General features: G+C 41.4%; 10 non-coding genes and 15 pseudogenes across 10 annotated transcripts in view; all 25 read right to left on the bottom strand.

Moving 5' to 3' along the window:
• Positions 1–199: 199 nt before the first annotated feature.
• Positions 200–318, bottom strand: LOC125001819 (annotated as a pseudogene).
• Positions 319–420: 102 nt separating this feature from the next.
• LOC125001803 lies at positions 421–539 on the bottom strand (annotated as a pseudogene).
• Positions 540–1,071: 532 nt separating this feature from the next.
• On the bottom strand, positions 1,072–1,180 carry LOC125002908 (annotated as a pseudogene).
• A 315-nt stretch (positions 1,181–1,495) lies between these two features.
• Positions 1,496–1,614, bottom strand: LOC125002996. Its single transcript, XR_007111865.1, has one exon. It is a non-coding gene; the product is annotated as a 5S ribosomal RNA (ribosomal RNA).
• A 101-nt stretch (positions 1,615–1,715) lies between these two features.
• Positions 1,716–1,834, bottom strand: LOC125002027 (annotated as a pseudogene).
• A 102-nt stretch (positions 1,835–1,936) lies between these two features.
• On the bottom strand, positions 1,937–2,055 carry LOC125001614 (annotated as a pseudogene).
• A 101-nt stretch (positions 2,056–2,156) lies between these two features.
• On the bottom strand, positions 2,157–2,275 carry LOC125001552 (annotated as a pseudogene).
• A 314-nt stretch (positions 2,276–2,589) lies between these two features.
• On the bottom strand, positions 2,590–2,707 carry LOC125002381 (annotated as a pseudogene).
• Positions 2,708–3,028: 321 nt separating this feature from the next.
• LOC125002129 lies at positions 3,029–3,148 on the bottom strand (annotated as a pseudogene).
• A 102-nt stretch (positions 3,149–3,250) lies between these two features.
• Positions 3,251–3,369, bottom strand: LOC125002315 (annotated as a pseudogene).
• Positions 3,370–3,467: 98 nt separating this feature from the next.
• On the bottom strand, positions 3,468–3,578 carry LOC125002910 (annotated as a pseudogene).
• A 2,785-nt stretch (positions 3,579–6,363) lies between these two features.
• On the bottom strand, positions 6,364–6,484 carry LOC125002784 (annotated as a pseudogene).
• A 102-nt stretch (positions 6,485–6,586) lies between these two features.
• Positions 6,587–6,704, bottom strand: LOC125002130 (annotated as a pseudogene).
• A 100-nt stretch (positions 6,705–6,804) lies between these two features.
• On the bottom strand, positions 6,805–6,924 carry LOC125001372. Its single transcript, XR_007111629.1, has one exon. It is a non-coding gene; the product is annotated as a 5S ribosomal RNA (ribosomal RNA).
• Positions 6,925–7,025: 101 nt separating this feature from the next.
• On the bottom strand, positions 7,026–7,144 carry LOC125002128. Its single transcript, XR_007111753.1, has one exon. It is a non-coding gene; the product is annotated as a 5S ribosomal RNA (ribosomal RNA).
• Positions 7,145–7,245: 101 nt separating this feature from the next.
• On the bottom strand, positions 7,246–7,364 carry LOC125002274 (annotated as a pseudogene).
• A 101-nt stretch (positions 7,365–7,465) lies between these two features.
• LOC125001412 lies at positions 7,466–7,584 on the bottom strand. The gene has a single exon (XR_007111668.1). It is a non-coding gene; the product is annotated as a 5S ribosomal RNA (ribosomal RNA).
• A 312-nt stretch (positions 7,585–7,896) lies between these two features.
• LOC125003150 lies at positions 7,897–8,015 on the bottom strand. The gene has a single exon (XR_007112017.1). It is a non-coding gene; the product is annotated as a 5S ribosomal RNA (ribosomal RNA).
• A 2,298-nt stretch (positions 8,016–10,313) lies between these two features.
• On the bottom strand, positions 10,314–10,432 carry LOC125001769 (annotated as a pseudogene).
• A 101-nt stretch (positions 10,433–10,533) lies between these two features.
• On the bottom strand, positions 10,534–10,652 carry LOC125003172. The gene has a single exon (XR_007112038.1). It is a non-coding gene; the product is annotated as a 5S ribosomal RNA (ribosomal RNA).
• Positions 10,653–10,753: 101 nt separating this feature from the next.
• LOC125002057 lies at positions 10,754–10,872 on the bottom strand. The gene has a single exon (XR_007111747.1). It is a non-coding gene; the product is annotated as a 5S ribosomal RNA (ribosomal RNA).
• Positions 10,873–10,973: 101 nt separating this feature from the next.
• LOC125002561 lies at positions 10,974–11,092 on the bottom strand (annotated as a pseudogene).
• Positions 11,093–11,193: 101 nt separating this feature from the next.
• On the bottom strand, positions 11,194–11,312 carry LOC125003166. The gene has a single exon (XR_007112032.1). It is a non-coding gene; the product is annotated as a 5S ribosomal RNA (ribosomal RNA).
• A 101-nt stretch (positions 11,313–11,413) lies between these two features.
• Positions 11,414–11,531, bottom strand: LOC125001391. The gene has a single exon (XR_007111648.1). It is a non-coding gene; the product is annotated as a 5S ribosomal RNA (ribosomal RNA).
• A 313-nt stretch (positions 11,532–11,844) lies between these two features.
• LOC125003066 overlaps positions 11,845–11,878 on the bottom strand; it is a 119-nt gene continuing 85 nt past the window's right edge. Inside the window, exon 1 of the ribosomal RNA XR_007111935.1 lies at positions 11,845–11,878. This exon is cut by the window's right edge and continues 85 nt beyond it. This is a non-coding gene — a ribosomal RNA (5S ribosomal RNA).

Genomic DNA, 11,878 nt, shown 5'->3' with positions numbered 1-11,878 from the left:
TTCCCAGGCGTCCCCATCCAAGTACTGACCAGGCCAAACACTGGGTTAACTTCCAACATCAAACGAGATCAGGCGTGTTCAGGGTGGTATGGCCCTAAGCAACGCTAACGGTCACAAACGCAGTATATATAAGTGGTCAAATCATCATTGTAGTATTTTGATGATGTAAATGTTACCATGTCTCCTGATGAGAATGAAAAGCTTACAGCACCTGGTATTCCCAGGCGGTCTCCCATCCAAGTACTAACCAGGCCCGTCCATTCTTAGCTTCCGAGATCAGACGAGATCAGGCTTGTTCAGGTTGGTATGGCAGTAAGCAACGTCAAATGTCACTAAAGGAGTATATATAAGTGATTTAAAATGATCATTGCATGTATTTTGATGATGTAAATGTTACCATGTCTCCTGATGAGAATGAAAAGCTTACAGCCCCCTGTTATTCCCAGGCGGTCTCCCATCCAAGTACTAACCAGGCCCGAGCATGCTTAGCTTCCGAGATCAACGAGATCAGGCGTGTTCAGGGTGGTATGGCCGTAAGCAATTGTAACTGTCACAAACGCATTATATATAAGTGGTCAAAATCATCATTGCATGTATTTTGATGATGTAAATGTACCATGTCTCCCGATGAGAATGAAAAGCTTACAGCACCTGGTATTCCCAGGCGGTCTCCATCCAAGTACTAACCAGGGGGCCCCACCGTGCTTAGCTTCCGAGATCAGACGGGGATCGGGCGTTCAGGGTTTGGGATGGCCGAAGCAATGTCAAATGTCACTAAAGCTGTTATATAAGTGGTCAAAAAGATCTTGCATTATTTTGATGACGTAAATGTTACCATGTCTCCTGATGAGAATGAAAAGTAACGCACCTGGTATTCCCAGGCGGTTTCCCATCCAAGTACTAACCAGGCCCTTAGCTTCCGAGAGCAGATGAGAAACACCGTGTTCAGGGTGGTAATGACCGTAAGCAATGGTAACTGTCACAAACGCAGCATATATAAGTGCTCAAAATCATCATTTCATGTATTTTGATGATGTAAATGTTACCAATGTCTCCTGAGAAAAAAGAAAAAGCTTACAGCACCCGGTATTCCCAGGCGGTTCCCATTCCAAGTACTAAACCAGCCCGACCATGCTTAGCTTCCGAGATCAGGCATGTTCAGGGTGGTATGGCCGTAAGCAACTTTAACTGTCACAAACGCAGTATATAAAAAGTGGTCAAAAATCATCATTGCATGTAAATTTTGATGATGTAAATGTTACCATGTCTCCTGATGAAAATGAAAAGCTTACAGCAACTGTATTCCCAGGTGGTTACCCATCCAAGTACTAACCAGGCCCGACCGTGCTTTTCTTCCGAGATTTGGCGTGTTCAGGTTGGTTATGGCCGTAAGCAATGTCAAACATCACGAAAGCAGCATATATAAGTGGTAAAAATGATCATTTCATGTATTTTGATGATGTAAATGTTACCATGTCTCCTGATGAAAATAAAAAGCTTACAGCACCTGGTATTCCCAGGCGGTCTCCCATCCAAGTACTAACCAGGCCCGACACTGCTTGGCTTCCGAGATCAAACGAGATCAGTTGTGTTCAGGGTGGTATGGCCGTAAGCAACGTTAACTGTCACTAAAGCAGTATATATAAGTGGTCAAAATGATCATTGCATGTATTTTGATGACGTAAATGTTACCATGTCTCCTGATGAGAATGAGAAGCTTAAAGCACCTGGTATTCCCAGGCGGTCTCCCATCCAAGTACTGACCAGGCCAAACACTGCTTAACTTCCAACATCAAACGAGATCAGGCGTGTTCAGGGTGGTATGGCCGTAAGCAACGTTAACGGTCACAAACGCAGTATATATATAAGTGGTCAAATCATCATTGTATGTATTTTGATGATGTAAATGTTACCATGTCTCCTGATGAGAATGAAAAGCTTACAGCACCTGGTATTCCCAGGCGGTCTCCCATCCAAGTACTAACCAGGCCCGTCCATTCTTAGCTTCCGAGATCAGACGAGATCGGGCTTGTTCAGGTTGGTATGGCAGTAAGCAACGTCAAATGTCACTAAAGCAGTATATATAAGTGATCAAAATGATCATTGCATGTATTTTGATGATGTAAATGTTACCATGTCTCCTGATGAGAATGAAAAGCTTACAGCACCTGTTATTCCCAGGCGGTCTCCCATCCAAGTACTAACCAGGCCCGAGCATGCTTAGCTTCCGAGATCAGACGAGATCAGGCGTGTTCAGGGTGGTATGGCTGTATGGAACGTTAACTGTCACAAACGCAGTATATATAAGTGGTCAAATTCATCATTGCATGTATTTTGGTGATGTAAATGTTACCATGTCTACTGATGAAAATGAAAGGCTTACAGCACCTAGTATTCCCAGGCTGTCTCCCATCCAAGTACTAACCAGGCCCGACCGTGCTTAGCTTCCGAGATCAGACGAGTTCAGGGTAGGTGTATGGCCGTATGCAATGTCAAATGTCACTAAATCAGTATATATAAGTGCTCAAAATCATCATTGCATGTTTTTTGATGATGTAAATGTTACCATGTTTCTGATGAGAATAAAAAAGCTTACAGCACCTGGTATTCCCAGGCGGTTCCCATCCAAGTACTAACCAGGCCGACCGTGCTTAGCTTCCGAGATCAGACGAGATCGGGCGCGTTCAGGTTGGTAGGGCCCGTAAGCAATGTCAAATGTCACTAAAGCAGTATATATAAGTGATCAAAATGTCTTTTGCATGTATTTTGATGATGTAAATTTTTACCATGTCTCCTGATGAGAATGAAAAGCTTACAGCACCTGGTATTCCCAGGCGGTCTCCACCAAAGTACTAACCAGGCCCTTTACACTGTTTAGCTTGGAGAACAGACAAGATCAGGCTGTTCAGGATGTTATGGCCGTAAGCAATGGTGACTGTCACAAACGCAGTATAAATAAGTGATCAAAAGGATCATTGCATGTATTTTGATGATGTAAATGTTACCATGTTTCCTGATGAGAATGAAAAGCTTACAGCACCTGGTATTCCCAGGCGGTCTCCCATCCAAGTACTAACCAGGCCCGACCATGTTTAGCTTCCGAGATCAGACGAGATCGGACTTGTTCAGGTTGGAAATGGCCGTAAGAAAACGTCAAATGTCACTGAAGCAGTATATATAAGTGATCAAAATGATCATTGCATGTATTTTGATGATGTAAGTTTTACTATGTCTCCTGATGGGAATGAAAAGCTTTGAGCAACTGGTATTCCCAGGCCGTCTCCCATCCAAGTACTAACCAGGCCCGACCATGCTTAGCTTCCGAGATCAGACGAGATCAGGCGTGTTCAAGTTGGTATGGCCGTAAGCAATGTCAAATGTCACTAAATCAGTATATATAAGTGGTCAAAATGATCATTGCATGTATTTTGATGCGTAAATGTTTACCATTCCTGATGAGAATGAAAAGCTTACAGCACCTGGTATTCCCAGGCCTTTCTCCCATCCAAGTACTAACCAGGGCCCTACACTGCTTAGCTTCCGAGATCGGGCGTGTTCAGGGTGGTATGGCCGTAAGCAATGGTGCTGTCACAAACGCAGTATATATAAGTGGTTAAAAATCATCATTGCATGTATTTTGATGATGTAAATGTTACCATTGTCTCCTGAGAAAATGAAAAGCTTACAGCACCTGTATTCCCAGGCGGTCTCCCATCCAAGTAAAACCCAGGCACGACCATTTTTTAGCTTCCGAGATCAGACAGATCGGTCTTGTTCAGGTTGGTATGGCCGTAAGCAACGTCAAATGTCACTAAAGCAATATATATATAAGTGGTCAAAATGATCATTTCATGTATTTTGATGATGTAAAATTTTTACCATGTCTCCTAAATGAAAATTAAAAGCTTACAGAAACCTGGTATTCCCAGGCGGTCTCCCATCCAAGTACTAACCAGGCCCTACACTGCTTTGCTTCCGAGATCAGACGAGATCAGGCGTGTTTTTTTTTTTTTTTTTTTTTTTCTTTTTATTAGTCTTCAATCACAAATTTACACGTTCCCCGTCAAACTTTTGCACATAGATCAGAAAAGAAACAAACCTATCATAGTTCTCATGAATGTATCAAAAAAAAAATCAAACAATCAAACTAAATAAAAAGTACAAATCCAACTTCTACCAATTCAATAAAATTCTCCCTTTTCGCCATCACAAATAAACTTATTCCCACTCATGAAAAATTCTCTCACCTCCTCTCCCCCAATACTTGCAGTTCAGTTCAATATCTCTTTTCATTATTGTCTTAAACAAATCTTTAATTTGTACATTTCTCCCTTCAAAATGAGCATAATTCCTTCTATATACAACCGCCAATCTGGCATGGCTCAAAGTGTATTTAAATTTTAACCAAAAATTCACAGTCTTTTTCTTTTCAAGTAAACCAAACAGAAAGAGCTTCCTCACCCCTCCTTCACTCTGACCCCCAAGTCGCCAATGTTCCTCAAAAGTTTTTTCAGGAAATCAAAGAAATCAACTAACTCAAAACAATCTAAAAAAAGTGCAAAAAACTCTCAGGGCCACTTTTAAAAATACATCACACATTGCACTTACAGCTTTAAATTTATTTTATGAAACACCACATTCGTATATTCTGTTATGTTTTAAAAGGGAAAATTCGTTATTTTCACACTCTATACTGTTATATTTTATTTTCCCATTCAACCATTATCTTCTTAACATCCAAATCATTGAACACGCCAGCCCAAACTTTCTCTGCTGCTGGCTCTTTTATCACATCAGCTATTTTAAACCCTTCATATACCTTTTTCAACTTCACATTTTCAAAGAGGCATTTCTTCTCTTTTTTAATCACATACATCTTGGGTGTACGCTTGTCTTGCTTAATCACCAGTCTCTTTTAATAATGTTTGTCCATTCCAGAGGTATACTACTTTTAATCCGCTCATATATTCGGCTGACTTTTTCTTTTCTTTCCATACCATCTAAATCATCACAGAATCATAAATACAATTCAATCTCAAAAACCCCGGATGACCTCATAAATAATATCCTTGACTTGTTTAATATTTGCCACCATGAATTGTGGCTCATTACAGACTTTTATTATTATATTTAAATTTCTCATTGAGAAACAAGGGTAGGTTAACAAACATTTGCAACCCATCACACTCATAAATTTTACTTTTGGTAGAAATTTTCTCCACCTTTAAACACCTCCCTGTAAAACTCTGGGGTTTTAACTGTCATTGATTGTTTGAAACCCATAAACAAAACCATAGTCACCTATCCCCCCCACTTCATCCAATATTTCCTTAAAAACTCCCCTTCCATCCATAGTTCAATCCACCCCTCCATGTATTTTTGGATCGTTCTTACTCTTATTGCCCTTCTTTTTTTTCCAAATCAATGAGCTTCAGCCCGCCCTCTCTCTTCTTCCTATCAAAGTTTTTTGTGCAATTTTCACCCCTTTCCCCTCCCATATAAAGTCACAAATAGTTTTGTTTAACACATTCATAACCCACTCTGGCATGTCTAACACTCTCATCACATATACACAAACTGAGAATAACAAATTATTCACCACCATCACTTTTCCTTTCAGTTTAAGTTTTCTCCCCCTTTCCCTAGTGTACATACTGTTTTTATCTTATTTAAACACTCCATTCCATGTCTCATCTCTAGCCTCCCTTTTCTTGCCACCACCCAGACAACTCCCCAACACCTTTATGTATTTCTCCTCCACCTTTAAACCCATTTCTATCCTCTCTATATCTCCAATGTACATGATTTTCTGATTTAGTTTTGTTGATTTTGGCTCCTGATGCCCGTCCATATTTTTCTATTATCTGTAGCACCCTTTTCACACTGTTGTTGTCCCTGACCGTAATAGTTGTGTCGTCTGCATATTGATTGATGACACAGGTCCCTCCATAGGGCAACTGAACACCTTTTCCCTCCTGGTCAGTTTGATCAGCATCGCCAGGGGCTCAACAACTATTGCAAAACAGTAGTGCTGACAGGGGACATCCCTGTCTCACTGATCTCTCCACATCGAAAAGGTTTTTCAAGACACCGTTTTTACCTTCACTCGGCTCTTGGCACTGTCATACAGCCTCTTTAACCCATCCAACCATCCTCTCCCCGAACCCAACTTTCTCCCGTACTCTAAAACAGAAAACTGTGGTCTACTCTATCAAAGGCCTTATTCCAATCTATTCCCAGCACTACTCCCCCTTTCCCATCCTCTTTCATGTGTTCTATTGAATCTCTGATTGTGGCTATTGTGTCTGCTATGTCTCTTCCGGGTATGCTGTAACTCTGCGTGTTCTCCTGATGAGAATGAAAAGCTTACAGCACCTGGTATTCCCAGGCAGTCTCCCATCCAAGTACTAACCAGGCCCGTCCATGCTTAGCTTCCGAGATCAGACGAGATCGGGCTTGTTGAGGTTGGGGATTTTCAGTAAGCAACGTCAAATGTCACTAAAGCAGTATATATAAAATGATCAAAATGATCATTGCATGTATTTTGATGATGTAAATGTTACCATGTCTCCTGTGAGAATGAAAAGCTTTACTGCACCTGGTATTCCCAGGCGGTCCCCATCCAAGTACTAACCAGGCCCGACCATGCTTAGCTTCCGAGATCAGACGAGATCTTGCGTTTTCAGGGTGGTATGGCCGTAAGCAATGGTAACTGTCACAAACGCAGTAAATATAAGTGGTCAAAATCATCATTGCATGTATTTTGATGATGTAAATGTGACCATGTCTCCTGATGAAAATGAAAGCTTACAGCACCTGGTATTCCCAGGCGGTCTCCCATCCAAGTACTAATCAGGCCCCCACCGTGCTTAGCTTCCAAGATCAGACGAGATCAGGCGTGTTCAGGTTGGTATGGCCGTAAGCAATGTCAAATGTCACTAAGGGAGTAATATAAGTGGTCAAAAATCTCATTGCATGATTTTGATGATGTAAATGTTACCATGTCTCCTGATGAGAATGAAAAAAGCTTACAGCACCTGGTATTCCCAGGCGGTCTCCCATCCAAGAACTAACCAGGCCCTACACTGCTTAGCTTCCGAGATCAGACGAGATCAGGCGTGTTCAGGGTGGTATGGCCGTAAGCAATGGTAACTGTCACAAAAGCAGTATATATAAGTGGTCAAAATCATCATTGCATGTATTTTGATGATGTCAATGTTACCATGTCTCCTGATGAAGATGAAAGGCTTACAGCATCTAGTATTCACAGGCGGTCTCCCATCCAAGTACTAACCATTCCCGACACAGCTTAACTTCGGAGATCAAATGAGAGCAGGCGCGTTCAGGGTGGTATGGCCGTAAGCAACGTTAACTGTCACAAACGCAGTATATATAAGTGGTCAAAATCATCATTGCATGTATTTTGTTGATGTAAATGTTACCATGTCTCCTGATGAGAATAAAAAGCTTACAGCACCTGGTATTCCCAGGCGGTCTCCCATCCAAGTTCTAACCAGGCCCGACCATGCTTAGCTTCCGAGATCAGACGAGATCGGGCTTGTTCAGGTTGGTATGGCCGTAAGCAACTTCAAACGCCCACTAAAGCAGTATATATAAGTGATCAAAATGATCATTACATGTATTTTGATGATGTAAATGTTACCATGCCTCCTGATGAAAATGAAAAGCTTACAGCAACTGGTATTCCCAGGTGGTTTAACATCCAAGTACTAACCAGGCCCGACCGTGCTTAGCTTCCAAGATCGGGCGTGTTCAGGTTGGTATGGCCGTAAGCAATGTCAAACATCACGAAAGCAGCATATATAAGTGGTCAAAATGATCATTTCATGTATTTTGATGACGTAAATGTTACCATGTCTCCTGATGAAAATGAAAAGCTTACAGCACCTGGTATTCCCAGGCGGTCTCCCATCCAAGTACTAACCAGGCCCGACACTGCTTGGCTTCCGAGATCAAACTAGATCAGGCGTGTTCAGGGTGGTATGGCCGTAAGCAACGTTAACTGTCACAAACGCAGTATATATAAGTGGTCAAAATCATCATTGCATGTATTTTTGTTTTTGAGCTGAAGCTTCTACAATGATACAGTCTGCCAGGAAGTAGAGTCAGAATGTAACAGGTAGATATGAATCAGAGAGAAAAACAAGGCGACCCGGTCCAACCAGGGATTGAGTGTGATTTGTGTTTAAACTGAACACTGCATGAGATTGGCTTATCGTGAAAGGCCTACTGCATCTTAGCCAATCATCATCACCTATGCGGACGTCACAGCTGTTTCAGCATGTCAATTTCAGGATATCAATTTCAACTTTTGCCTGTCTGAAAATTGCCGGACGGCTCTTGTTGACTTTGACGCTGACTTTCTCGTTGGTTTTTGCAGCATTTGGTAACAAATTCAAAGCTGCCCTCTCTGAGGAAAGATTGCACTTTCAGGCAATTTCCCAGAGTGCTCCCTACTGAGATATTCAGCTCTTTTGCTGTTTTGTTGGTTGCCATTGATGCTTGTTTATTCGGGAAATGTTTTGTAAAACTTTGGACGAAAATCAATGAACCATGCTCTATTCAAGTGTGTTCCTTGTCTTGCTTGCAGTCAATTTGTAACTGTGAGAAGCACTAAAGAATGTACAGATCCACAGAGGCTTGTATAAAACAAACTTTCAGTAAGATCAAAGGCAAAGATTCTATGCCATCATGGCCAAAGGAAAAGACTTGATGAAATCATCAAAGGACAGAATTCTATGACATCATGAAGGAAAACATTCTATGGCACATTCTATGTAAATTTTGTGAGGAGTGCGATAGGAAGAGAGAGTGTGGGAAAGATTTTCCAAATTTCTTCTGTTTTCTGTGATCATTTTCTTTTCTCTCACTCTGGTTGTGTTTTCATTGAGGTTCCTCGATCAAAGTTTTCATTAACACCTTTCAATCTTGAGTGTCACATAGTGAGATCTATAACACTGCCGTCCAATGGTACTATTGATATGATAATATATGTCGTCAGATTTTGGCATGAGCAACCAAAATCACCACTACCACTCTTCTACCAACTGTATCAGTATTAGTGAAAAATAGTAGTAGATGTAATTATTTTTGTACCTTTAACATATTTACTTTTATATAGTTTCTCTCCTTTGGTTTTGGTTTGTTTTATCATTTTGCATGGTCTGTAAAACTTCATTTCTCCACGGGGAATAACGTAAAATAGTCCTGCCTTATCTCTAATTCAAGATTCAAGTGATTCAGTACATCTAATGACAACTAAGTGGGGTCTTTTTTATTTTCATAGATCACTCTTTTATACATGTCTCATAAAAAGTCCAGCATTAGAGCATAAACACTTAAATAAGAAGGGTGGCTCTTCGACTATAGTTGTAGTTGTACAACTATTTAACGCTGTACCAGTTCGCAGCATCACAACGGGCTACCACCTCAGACGTTGGTTTTTGCTGTATTGCCCGAAAGAAATGCAAAAACAGAACTAATTTACATAATACTTACATCATTGTGTAGTAAAGCCACAAGTAGCGCTGTTAATAGGTTCCAGCTACACCATTATGTACCTCAGAGGGAAATACGATAAAGAATCAGCCGCACATGATTAAACTACACGTGACACAAACATATTGATTATACAATGTGGATGAGGCTTAAACAAACCTTTACACACAGTTATGGGAGCATGTTGGCCTAATTCTTGTGTGTTGTTTTCGCGCACGTACAGACGCACGTGCGACTACATGCGCGCACATGGAGTAACGTTACATCCATACGTAGTTCCGTGCATGCTCACGCACATACAAAAGAAACGATTGGATGAAACAGGGCGATGACGTCATGGGATGTCTTCCTTTGATGTTGTCCTCAATTGTTTTCCTTTGATGATGATGTCATGAAATGTTTTCCCTTGATCATGATGGCATAGAATCTTTGCCTTTGATCTTATTGAAAGTTTGTTTTATACAAACCTAGGTGGGTCCGTAGATTCTGTTAGACTTTCAAACTGAAAGCAAGCGAGACAAGCAAACACGGGCGTCTTACGAGGTGGTATGGTGTCAGTCCACAAAAGCGGTACATATAAGTGGTCAAAATCAATATTGCATGTATTATGATGATGGAAATGTTCCTGTGTCCCCTGATGAAAATGAAAGGCTTACAGGACCTGGGCGTGTTCAGGTTGGTATGGCCGTAAGCAATGTCAAACATCACTGAAGCAGTATATATAAGTGGTCAAAATGATCATTGCATGTATTTTGATGATGTAAATGTTACCATGTCTCCTGATGAGAATGAAAAGCTTACAGCACTTGGTATTCCCAGGCTGTCTACCATCCAAGTACTAGCCAGGCCCTACACTGCTTAGCTTCCGAGATCAGACGAGATCAGGCGTGTTCAGGGTGGTATGGCCGTAAGAAATGGCAAATGTCACAAAGGCAGTATATATAAGTGGTCAAAATCATCATTGCATGTATTTTGATGATGTAAATGTTACCATGTCTCCTGATGAAAATGAAAAGCTTACAGCACCTGGTATTCCCAGGTGGTCTCCCATCCAAGTACTAACCAGGCCCGACCGCGCTTAGCTACCGAGATCAGACGAGATCGGAGGTGTTCAGGTTGGTATGGCCGTAAGCAATGTCAAATGTCACTAAAGCAGTATATATAAGTGGTCAAAATGATCATTGCATGTATTTTGATGATGTAAATGTTACCATGTTTCCTAATGAGAATGAAAAGCTTACAGCACCTGGTATTCCCAGACGGTCACCTATCCAAGTACTAACCAGGCCCTACACTGCTTAGCTTCCGAGATCAGACGAGATCAGGCGTGTTCAGGGTGGTATGGCCGTAAGCAATGGTAACTGTCACAAACGCAGTATATAGAAGTGGTCAAAATCATCATTGCATGTATTTTGAGGATGTAAATGTTACCATGTCTCCTGATGAGAATGAAAAGCTTACAGCACCTAGTATTCCCAGGCGGTCTCCCATCCAAGTACTAACCAGGCCCGACCATGCTGAGCTTCAGATATCAGATGAGATCGGGCTTGTTCAGGTTGGTATGGTCGTAAGGAATGTCAAATGTCACTAAAGCAGTATAAATAAGTGGTCAAAATCATCATTGCATGTATTTTGATGATGTAAATGTTACCATGTCTCCTGATGAAAATGAAAGGCTTACAGCACCTAGTATTCCCAGGCGGTCTCACATCCAAGTACTAACCAGGCCCGACCGTGCTTAGCTTCCGAGATCAGACGAGATCGGGCGTGTTCAGGGTGGTATGGCCGTATGCAACGTTAACTGTCACAAACGCACTATATATAAGTGGTCAAAATCATCATTGCATGTATTTTGATGATGTAAATGTTACCATGTCTCCTGATGAAAAAGAAAAGCTTACAGCACCTGGTATTCCCAGGCGGTCTCCCATCCAAGTACTAACCAGGCCGACCGTGCTTAGCTTCCGAGATCAGACGAGATCGGGCGTGCTCAGGTTGGTATGGCCGTAAGCAATGTCAAATGTTACTAAAGCAGTATATATAAGTGGTCAAAATCATCATTGCATGTATTTTGATGATGTAAATGTTACCATGTCTCCTGATGAGAATGAAAAGCTTACAGCACCTGGTATTCCCAGGCGGTCTCCCATCCAAGTACTAACCAGACCCTTAGCTTCCGAGATCAGATGAGATCAGTCGTGTTCAGGGTGGTATGGCCGTAAGGAATGGTAACTGTCACAAACTCAGTATATATAAGTGGTCAAAATGATCATTGCATGTATTTTGATGATGTAAATGTTACCATGTCTCCTGATGAAAATGAAAAGCTTACAGCACCTGGAATTCCCTTGCGGTCTCC

Source organism: Mugil cephalus, chromosome 23, assembly GCF_022458985.1.
Source record: "Mugil cephalus isolate CIBA_MC_2020 chromosome 23, CIBA_Mcephalus_1.1, whole genome shotgun sequence".
Lineage (NCBI taxonomy): Eukaryota > Metazoa > Chordata > Actinopteri > Mugiliformes > Mugilidae > Mugil > Mugil cephalus.
This window is presented reverse-complemented; position numbering and strand designations above follow the sequence as displayed.